This window comes from Camellia sinensis, chromosome 6 (genome assembly GCF_055761805.1).
Source record: "Camellia sinensis isolate YWXY chromosome 6, ASM5576180v1, whole genome shotgun sequence".
NCBI lineage: Eukaryota > Viridiplantae > Streptophyta > Magnoliopsida > Ericales > Theaceae > Camellia > Camellia sinensis.
Window position 1 is genome coordinate 157,770,083 of NC_138966.1, and position 11,197 is coordinate 157,781,279.

Here is an 11,197-nt window from a genome sequence, read left to right on the forward strand (position 1 = left end):
TCAGTCTCGGTTCTTCACCAAGCCATTCAATATGAGACACCACCCAAAGAAACCACAGTGTGAGAGTTGAGATCAAACATAATTGAAAACACACAAAAATAATAAATAAATCAAGCACAAATATACAACAAGATTTATTTAATTTTCTCACATCACTAAAAATATAAGCAAGATTTACACCAAAATTAGTGTAGTTAATGGGGTCTGGAAGGAGTAAACTATAGTCTCAGAGGGGTGTGTTCAATGGAAATTAGGGGTAATATGATAAAAATAAATCATTAAATAACTTATTTGAGTGTTCCCAAACCATGCCTTAATACATATTGAATGCCTCTTTATCAAAATAATTTTAATTGTGAAAGTTGGAGATATTGTTATAAATTTTAAATAAAATTTACAGTATTAAAAAAATAAAATTAGATTATGAGTAATTATAAAGGGCCTCAACTAGATATTTCAAAGTCAATTTTTTATTAAAAAAATAATAATAGTAAATAAATAAATTTACAAATAGAAAAAAAATTTTATATTCATGTATATTTTTTTTATTTTTTTTTGAACAGGTAATACATACATATATATATATATATATATATATACACACAGAGAGAGAGAGAGAGAGAGCATACCTGAGTAGCTATCGTCGTCGAAGCACCACCGCACCACCGCTAGCCCTTCGCCGTTCGTCGCTCGTCGTCGCCGCACCACCGCACCACCGTTAGCCCTTCGCCGTTCGTCGCCCATAGCTCGTTTGGGGATTTTGGGGGAAAGAAATTTTGTTTCAAACAATTTTAGGGATTTCGATCCAACTGAGCGGCAAGATGAAAGGGAAGAGGGGGGGGGGAAAATTTTTTTTTACTTTTTGCGATGGGACGGTTTACACCGTCGCAAATGATACATAATTATTAATAAACCGACGTCGTTTGGTAATCCTTTTTTCGCGACGGTCATTTGCCATCGCAAATTGTCGAATATTTGCGACAACAATCTTATGCCGTCTCAAACATTTTTTTTTTGGCGACGGTTCAACACGCCGTCGCTAATACTTCCGCATTTTAATACTTGCCCGTGCAATTTTATTACCGACGGTTAAATGCCGTCGCTAAAACTATTTTTTGCGACGGTTAATTTTGCCGTCGCAAAAGACCATTTTTTGCGACGGGAAACGCACCGTCGCAAATGCTTCCGTGTTTTTTGCCCTTTTTTCTTGTAGTGTATCATGTTTGTTTGTATGCAGATTGGTGTCCATGATTGCAAGATTGATGATGATGATGGTGAAGGAATATTTCAAATACAAGAAGCTCAATCACCAATACCCCTTGGGTCGATGGCATCAATAGGCCCTTTCTTTTTCAGAATAACAAGACAGAGGACATCTGATGAAATGATTAAACTCTATGTAAGTTACATCTTTTCCCTTTTTGATAAATTACAAATACACCGTTTAAGATTTGCTTAAAATACAAAACACTCTCTATGATTTTAGAAATTATATTTCATCTCCTAAAATTTTTAATTTCATAACAAATGATCCATTTTATTAATAAAATATCAATTCAATTAATAATTTGTAATGATGTTACAAATATATTTTAATTATTAATTCATGTAATTTTATTATTGTATAGGAGGACAGTTATGAATTTTATTTTTTTAATTAATTCTGCTAAATAAAATTTTTTAATAAGGGAATATTTATAATTTTTCAAATTATAAGAAACAATCCGGATTTTAATTAAATCTCAGAATGTGTATTTATAATTTATCGTTTCCTTTTTAACATTATTCACACGGGTTAATTATATTTAACATTCTTTTACTTTTATTAAAATTTTATTTTGCTTTTTTGCTTTTTTTGGTTTAAAGTCGATCTCATTTAATCATTCACGCTGTATTTAATTTATATTTGGGTAGAGATTTGATACTAAAGACAACCTAAGGCACTTAGAAGTGTAGGTTGCACTTGGACTTTGTGGCAATCTCCATTGTAAACGCTTAATAAAGAAAACAAAAAAAGAAAAAAAAAATTAACAGGAAAAGGCACTATGCATGCTTGGTAAAAGGAAAAATATAGTAATATATTCATCTGCACATTTACTTTCATTAATAAATAAATAAATCATTGATAAAAAAAAAGAAAAATACAAAATAAGTTTTACTTTTTTGATAAAATTTTCTTTGAATTCTATTAACACATCACAACATAATGTTAATAGGTTTCGATGAAAATTTCAAAAGTATAATTTATTAAATATTTTTTAATGATAAAATTACTTATATACACACATATCTATATATTTATATATTAAGCAAACGTGAAGTTTTAAGAACAAAATATTCTTGGAGCTTTAAAACTTGAAACAAAATTTCTTAATTTTTATATTTTTTAAAACAATTAAAAAAATATTGATTGGCTAGCCTATTCATTAGTCAATGAAATTTAAAATTTAAACCTAGATTTTATGGTTTGTAAAAAGAGAGTATCACCGCTTTTATTTATCTATATTTATATGAGAGACAGCTTTTTGGTTGGGAATGTTTTTTAAGGTTGCATTGTGCTCAATCATATGCACACCCAGTACAGTTTTTCAAAGAAAGAAGTCCTCTTCATCATCAGCCATGATTGCGAACACAACAACCAGGGAAGAGAAGGCGAAGGAGCAATCGGAGGAGTCTATGAGAAAAGTCATGTACTTGCACTGTTGGGTTCCCAGCTAATCAATCATCAACCCAACAACTTGACTTGGGCAAAAAAAAACAAAAACAACTTTGAATGTACCAAAACAGACATTGAAATGTAAATGTGGAATATAAATTGTGATCTATATTATGTCTGAGAAGTATTGTCTCTTCTTTAGCAATTAGTTTGGCATATTATTGCTGTTATTGTAGGAAAATATTTTCGGAAAATCAATTTAATACAAATAAATAATAAAAATAAAACACAAGAAATTCTTTATTGAAATTCTATATATTTAATATAGATTGTGACCGAGGTCAGCATATGCATTGAATTGATTTTTCAAAAATATTTTCCTACATTTATGGTAAATGATTGTTACGGTTGATCACCTCTTATGTTTTTATTTATTTATTTATCAAGTCAAAGACCAAAAAAAAAAAAAAAGAAGAAGAAGAAAATGAGAGTAAATGATAGAAGCAATGAAGCTAAATTTTACTTTTCCTTTAATGGCTCTTACCCCTCTTTCTCAATTCAGATGGGTTTAACCAAATTAAGGGTTGTCTATACCCATTCCAAATTAAACGAATTGCCCAAGTCCAACCTTTAATTCAAATTTGTTTGCGCAAGCATGACCTGACCTTAATAAATTAAATTTGGATTTTCAATAATTGAAGTTAAAGCTTTTTTTTGAATAATTTTTTAACATTAGCCTAGTTAACATATTTTTGACAAAATTATAACAAGTATCAAAATAAATAATATCTATTTTTTTTTAATAAGTCTTTCAAAATAAGTTTATTTTTTGTGATTCGTGACTTCAAGAGTTTTCAAAACTTTCAAATCTCAAATTTCATCTACCAGGTCAAGCTCTTATATCGAGCAGTGTTATTGTAATAATATACAGAATAACAAGATATACATGTACACATGTCAATCTAATGGTACAGATAATTTTGACATAAAAAATATTATAAAATGATTTAAAAGTACATTTTAATATATATATATATATATATACTGTGATTGAGAGGAGGCCCTAAGGCCAAAACAGTACATTTTAAGAGTGCGAAGGGTGTTACTTTATTGAAATGACATTTATAAATTAGCCATAATGAAAGACAAAATAACATAATTAAATGTGCATATAATAAGAAATGTGTATTATAAAATTTTATTTTAAGACAATTTTTATTAGAGTATTGTTATTTAAAACAAAATATTAGATTTAATTTTTAAGTATAATGATATAATGATTAATAATAATACTATTTGTATCAATTAATATACTAATTAATATATTAACAGATGATATGACATAATTTTAGAAGTTTTGAATATTTGTAATTTGTATAATAGGTGTGGTCAGTAGTAATGGCATAATAGTAGTTGGTACACTAGTATGTACATTAATTAATACATGTAGCACCACCGAATAATTAATTAGAATATTAAAAGTAACATTCTTTTTTATATATATAATTTAATAATTAACTAATCATATTACTCACATATCATTAAATTAAAAAAAATGCGAGATATTGGGGTGATTTAGGAAGTTGGTTAAAAGCTGACTTTTTAATTTTTTTAAAATTTATTTATCTTTTTGTGTGTAAAAAATATAAAATGTGATATAACTAAAAATAAGTTAAAAGCTAAAAACTAACTTTTTACTAGCTTTCCAAATTGCCCCATTATAACTTGTCGTTTGGTAAAAAAGTTTTTAAGTGACTTTTTTTAACTTCAAACTAAAAAATTTGTATCTATTTATAGGGATGTAAAAAAAATCAAAAAAAATTGATAAACCGATTGAACCGGATCAAATCGACTATATTTGATCTGTTTTTTAACAAGAATCGATCAATGCAGTTTTTAAATTTGATTTTTTTTCAATTTTCGGTTAGGTATCAGTTTAAGCACATTGTGCGTCGATCTAAACCGAAACCTACCGTTTCAACATATATCGTATTTATAATATATATATATATATATATGTATATATAATTTAATAATATAATGATATTAATAAATATAATAAACTATTAACCTTAATTAATTAACCTTATCATTTTATAACTTAAATTTGTAAATTCTTATTATATATAATCTTAACTTTAACTCACTATTCTTGAAACTTTCGTATTTTTTAACTTTTTTTATTTTATTTTTGTTAATTTATGAATTAAAAAATATGTATTAAATGGATGAATTGAATATGTTTGAAATGGTAAAAAAATAATTAATTTAATATTTTTATATAGATTAATGATTATAGTTAAAAGCCACTCAAATTTAAAAAATGCTAAATTAATTAAATCACACCAAGCCAAACTATTTCAATCTGTTCAATATATACGATTGAGTAATGCTAGAGACCCAAAAATTCTACCAAAAGTTTTACCAAATGTCTTACATGGGTGTGGGAAATTTGAAAGGAACGCTGCATTTTGGATTTTTTCATTTTCGTTCGGGATAGGAAAATATTTGTGGGAAATTTGAATAGACAAGAATAATAAGTTTGCTAATTGAGAACAAATAAGAAATCAACACTCAAAAATTATCCTTCTTCTTTAATTGGAAATGGTGTGTTTTAGGTGTTCAAAGAGGATTGTTACATCTTCAACTTTAAAAAACAGTCTTAAAGGCAATGGAACTGTTATAATATAAGAAGAAGTCAGAGCATTTAACATGCTCTTGTGATTCTCTTGGTTTTCACAAGCTTTTTTCCAACCTTTATATATTTGGGAAATTATATAATAGATTTTAAATACCCATTACGAATAAGGACATTGCCAGCATGTCCAAGGATAGAACTTTGTGTTGTGATTTTGTTATTACCAACCTCAACACCAACCCCAAGAATGAGATGCACATCTAATGGTAGCCCTAAGGTTATGCATTGTGGCAAAGGCAGACATGTCTGAGGTTGGTTTGTGTTAACCAGCCAATTGTTGAACCAATTTGGTTGCTTATTTTAGGCTATTTTAATTTTCTTTGTCTGTATCATCTGCTATTCTTATCTTTTATTGTTCTTTTTTCGCCATTCTTTTGTAGTTCATATATTCTGTTATGCACTTATTTTCTTTGGAAAATATTATGCTTCCCTCAAGATTCTTTAAGGTTTCTTCTGCATGTTTGGTTGTGAAATCATTAGAAAGCCCAACTGATATATCTCAAATGGTGTTAGATGTGGCCTGATCTGATTGCTAAGAGCAAGGAAGGTGGGGCAGATGTCATCCAAACTTATACATTGTGTTGGAGAAAATACCAGAAACTAAACAATATTATTGATAAATGATGCAAAGAAAATGAGATACAAATAGATCAGGCTGAGGCACGGATATCTCGTTTTCTTTAAGGAGATCAAGCCCACTGCGGTAGGAAGAATCCAAATACCGATGCAGCAGTCACAATACTATGACTTGTCCCCTCCAGGATACAACAGCCCGACCACTTGTCGTATGGTTCAGGCCAACTCTGCACAAGATGGTGAACCCAAAGCTCCACTAATAAAACACCCTTCTTTGCTAGTAATCTCTCTTGTATAGAAAATAGCTTATCTCTATAGATAGAAAAGAGTAGACTATATATATAGGCTATAAGGACCTTACAGTTACACCAAAAATAATGACCATTAACCAAGTTCATAAATTCTATTAAACCTCTATTTATGACCAAGAGGTTACCAAAGTAATAAAACCCCATTAATGAAAAAGATAAACCAATAAATAAATATAAGATATTAAAATGGTCCAACAATCCCCCACTCATTTTAATATCAACAAGGATAAAAGAGATTACCAAACAAAGATAGACTAGTATGCATCATGAAGGTGTGCTCTGCATTGAACCTTCATTAGTGAAACAGTAACCTCTACTCCAGAGTCAGTAGTGGTCTCAGACTTGAACTATGACTGCTTAGGGGAAATAAAGTATTACTGCTCACACATAATAGTCCAGGTGTTGACATGAGCTTTAATAGCCAGCACATTACGGCCTTGTGCTAATCCCAGTTTCATGAGCATATTTGAGAATAAGCCTTGTTCTCATAGAAAGCGGCCCCACTTTCATGCTCACATAGGTGAAATCTGTCAAGGATGTTCCTGTAATTTACACACCCCACTCAACAAGAGCTACAGAATTTCATTAAGAGTATAAAAACTCAACCCTCCAACATTACAGGACAAATGCACTTACATCATAGGGATGGATAACAAAATATTAAAGAGTGCATTTTTACAACCACCATATGATTCGTTCTTCCCATTGAACCTAGTTACAAGATCTCTGGTCCCTAGGTTGGGTATCCTCATACATGGTTTTTGATTTTATAGGCTTCAAACCCATCCCCCTCGATGTATTCCAGACCCTATCTCTCGCCAAGGCCTTAGTTAACGGATCCGCAAGATTATCACAAGATCTTACATAATTCACAGTTATGATGCCATTACTCAAAAAGGATCTCACATTACTGTGTTTCCTTCTAATAGGTCTGGATTTACCATTATAAAAATGATTGTTCACTCTACCAATAGCAGCAGTGCTATCACAACGAATTAACACAGGAGGAATTGGTTTTTCCCAAAAAGGAATTTCATGTAACAAATCTCTCAACCAATTCGCTTCCTCACATGCTGAAGCTAACGCTATAAGCTCAGCTTCCATTGTAGAATTAGCAATTATCGTCTGTTTTTTAGACTTCCAACATATAGCACCACCACCCAAGGTAAAAATAAAACCCGAGGTAGAGAGAGAATCACCTGACAAAGTGTTCCAATCGGCATCACTATATCCCTCAAGTACCGCAGGATACTTGTTATAAAACAAACCATAATTTTTTTGTTCCAAATAAATATCTCATAATTCTTCCCATGGCTAGCCAATGATCTCGACTTGGTTTGCTAGTAAACCTGCTAAGTACTCCAACAGCATATGCAATGTCAGGTCTAGTACAGTCAATAGCATATCTCAAACTACCAATCATACTAGCATATTCCTTTTGATTAATCACTTCTTTTTCATTTGTTACAACAGATAAGTGTATGCTTGCATCAAAAGGAGTAGCAACATGTTTACAGTCTAGAAAATTATATTTCTTTAACATTTTCTCAACATAATGCGACTGATCAAGAAAAATGCCATCCTCAGTCTTGGTAACTTTAATTCCCAAAATAAAATTAGCTTCACCAAGATCTTTCATATCAAAGTGGCTATTAAGCATATTTTTAGTCTCATTTATAATATGCAAATTAGAGCCAAAGATAAGTAGATCATCCACATATAGACTAATAATCACATGTGCATTCTCACAAGTTTTATAATATATGCACTTATCACATTCATTAGTCTTATAGCCATTCTCAAGCATGCAGGAATCAAATTTCTCATGCCACTGTTTAGGAGCTTGTTTTAAACCATAAAGGGATTTAGTTAGCTTACACACTTTGCTTTCTTGGCCAGGCTCCACAAAGCCTTCAGGTTGGTCCATGTAAATCTCCTCATCTAGATCTCCATTTAAAAATGTTGTTTTTACATCCATTTGATGAATTTTTAAATCATGAATTGCAGCCACTGCAATCAACAGTCTAATGGATGTTACTCTAGTAACCGGAGAAAAAGTATCAAAGAAATCAAGATCAACTTGTTGCTTAAAACCTTTAGCGACAAGCCTCGCTTTATATTTATCTATAGTTCCATCCGGTTTAAGTTTTTTACGAAGGACCCATTTACATCCAATAGTTTTACAACCTGGAGGTAAATCCACTAACTTCCATGTTTTATTTGAAAGTAGTGAGTCTATCTCATCATTTACAGCCTCTCTCCAGAAAATAGCATCAGGTGATAATAAAGCTTCTTGTACCGTATGAGGAATTTCTTCCACATTGTAAAGATAATAGTCAGGGCCAAAATCTTTTTCAACTCTAGCTCGTTTACTTCTTCTTGGTTGAATTTGAAAATTTTCTTTTTCTTGAAAAACTTGAGAAGGAGTAGAAGAGCTAGGCATAGATAAAATATTTTCAGATATTATTTGACCCCCACTATTTCTAGATTTGAAAGGAAATTTATTTTCATGAAAAATAGCATCACCTGATTCAAAAATAATATTATTTTCCATATCAAAAAATCTATAAGCTGTACTATGCAACGCATACCCAAGAAAAGCACAAGTGGTAGCTCGTTCACCCAATTTAGGTCGTTTAGGATCTGCAAGCCTCACAAAAGCTAAACAACCCCAAACCCTCAAATAACCTAAATTTGGTTTATGCCCTCGCCACAACTCATAAGGGACAATTTTAGTCTTTTTGTGTGGCACTCTATTTATCACATGGCAAGCTGTCAAAATAGCCTCACCCCAAAAATTTGAGGGAGTACCTGAATCAATAAGCATAGCATTCGTCAAGTCAATTAACGTTCTATTTTTTCTTTCAGCTACGCCATTTGATGAAGGTGAATATAGTGGAGTAGTCTCATGAATAATTCCCAATGACTGAACAAAAGAGTTGAATCCTAGAGATTCATACTCCCGGCCTCTATCACTTCTAATTCTTTTAATCTTTTTACCGAATTGATTTTCCACTTCAAGAAGGAATTCTTTAAATTTCTCAAAAGCATCACTTTTATTTTTTAATAAATATACGTTTGTATATTTTGAAAAATCATCAATAAAAGTGATAAAATATCGGTTACCACCCCGAGTTAAAATTCCTTCAAACTCACACAAATCAGTATGAAATAATTCTAGCAATTCGGTATTTTTTTCAATACTTTTATGAGGCCTCTTGGTAATTTTTGCTTTACTGCAAACTTCACATTTCTCAAAATTTTTTGTCACTTTAGGAATTAATTCTAAACTACTCATGATTCCCACATATTTACTATTTATATGACACAAGCGAGCATGCCATAAATTAATAGAAGACAAAGTGTAAGTGGTGTCATAGTAATAATCATAAAATTAATCAGCAAGTAAATTTAAGAGATAAAGGCGACGTTTATACTTATCTGTATTATAGGAAGCCACTTTTGCTTCATGTGCCTCATAGTCTTCATCATTCATCTCCTCGGTTGGGATTTTGTTCGGATTCTTTTCTGTAAGAACATATGCAACTTTCAAAAGGCTAAGGTAAAAAAAGAACTTTTCCTTTCCACCTCTTAAAATGAACTCTTTTGAACTTGAAAGGTTTGTTGAGATCTCCAATTCCATCATTGGTTTTTTTTGGTACTTGTTCCATGTTTGATCTCCTTAAAATTGTTGGAGAAAATACCAGAAACTAAACAATATTATTGATAAATGATGCAAAGAAAATGAGATACAAATAGATCAGGCTGAGGCACGGATATCTCGTTTTCTTTAAGGAGATCAAGCCCACTGCGGTAGGAAGAATCCAAATACCGATGCAGCAGTCACAATACTATGACTTGTCCCCTCCAGGATACAACAGCCCGACCACTTGTCGTATGGTTCAGGCCAACTCTGCACAAGATGGTGAACCCAAAGCTCCACTAATAAAACACCCTTCTTTGCTAGTAATCTCTCTTGTATAGAAAATAGCTTATCTCTATAGATAGAAAAGAGTAGACTATATATATAGGCTATAAGGACCTTACAGTTACACCAAAAATAATGACCATTAACCAAGTTCATAAATTCTATTAAACCTCTATTTATGACCAAGAGGTTACCAAAGTAATAAAACCCCATTAATGAAAAAGATAAACCAATAAATAAATATAAGATATTAAAATGGTCCAACACATTGTGGAATGGACATGAACCAGTCAGAGAACAAGTGCGGTAATTGTTTTTGCCATCCTATCTGAGGTAATAGCCTTGCATGGTTGAGTTCAACAAGTTAGATTTGTTTTACTAAATGATTTCTCTTATTTTTGACTTGTCTGCTCAGTATAATTTTGAAGGGAGATGTGATCTCATCAAGTTTGTGAAGCTAGTGGGATCCAGTGGACTTTATCTTCACCTTCGAATAGGTCCTTACGTCCGTGCCGTGTGGAATTTTGGGTCTCACCTTCTTTCTCATTCTAATTATACCAGTTCATTATTTTTTTCTTCTTAGATTTACATTTTAAACCATGAAATCCTTTTCATTTTCTTACAATTCAACAAATTGTTGTCTGACCAAGAAAGTTCAGCATCTTTAACTAATGATTGCAATAATTGTTAAGGTACTTAGAAGATGGTCTATCGCTATTATGTGTGTTATGTTGTGACAATAGTCTGGTTCGGATGTGAAAAAGCAATATACTCTGTTTAATGGTGCCAATTACTTGTGCCTCTTGACCTTAATTCTTTCTTTGTACAAATAAGTTGAGCCAAGCACCATACCAAGCCTCATCCCTGTAATTTAGGATTTGTATCACTTGGTTCTTCACTTTTTAATTGTGATATATTTGATCATATATTTTGAGTCTTATTCCAAATAATGGCAATTGAAGACACCATTGTTCCGTTTCAAACGTCAATTTGATAAAATATAAACTAGTTTAACAAAAACAAATGTC

At 31.2% G+C, this 11,197-nt stretch overlaps 1 long non-coding RNA gene across 1 annotated transcript; it reads left to right on the forward strand.

The window, feature by feature from the left end:
• Positions 1 to 10,436: 10,436 nt before the first annotated feature.
• On the forward strand, positions 10,437 to 10,959 carry LOC114261774 (uncharacterized). The gene is made up of 2 exons (XR_003629103.2): positions 10,437 to 10,502; positions 10,585 to 10,959. It is a non-coding gene; the product is annotated as an uncharacterized LOC114261774 (long non-coding RNA).
• The last annotated feature ends 238 nt before the right edge of the window (positions 10,960 to 11,197 follow it).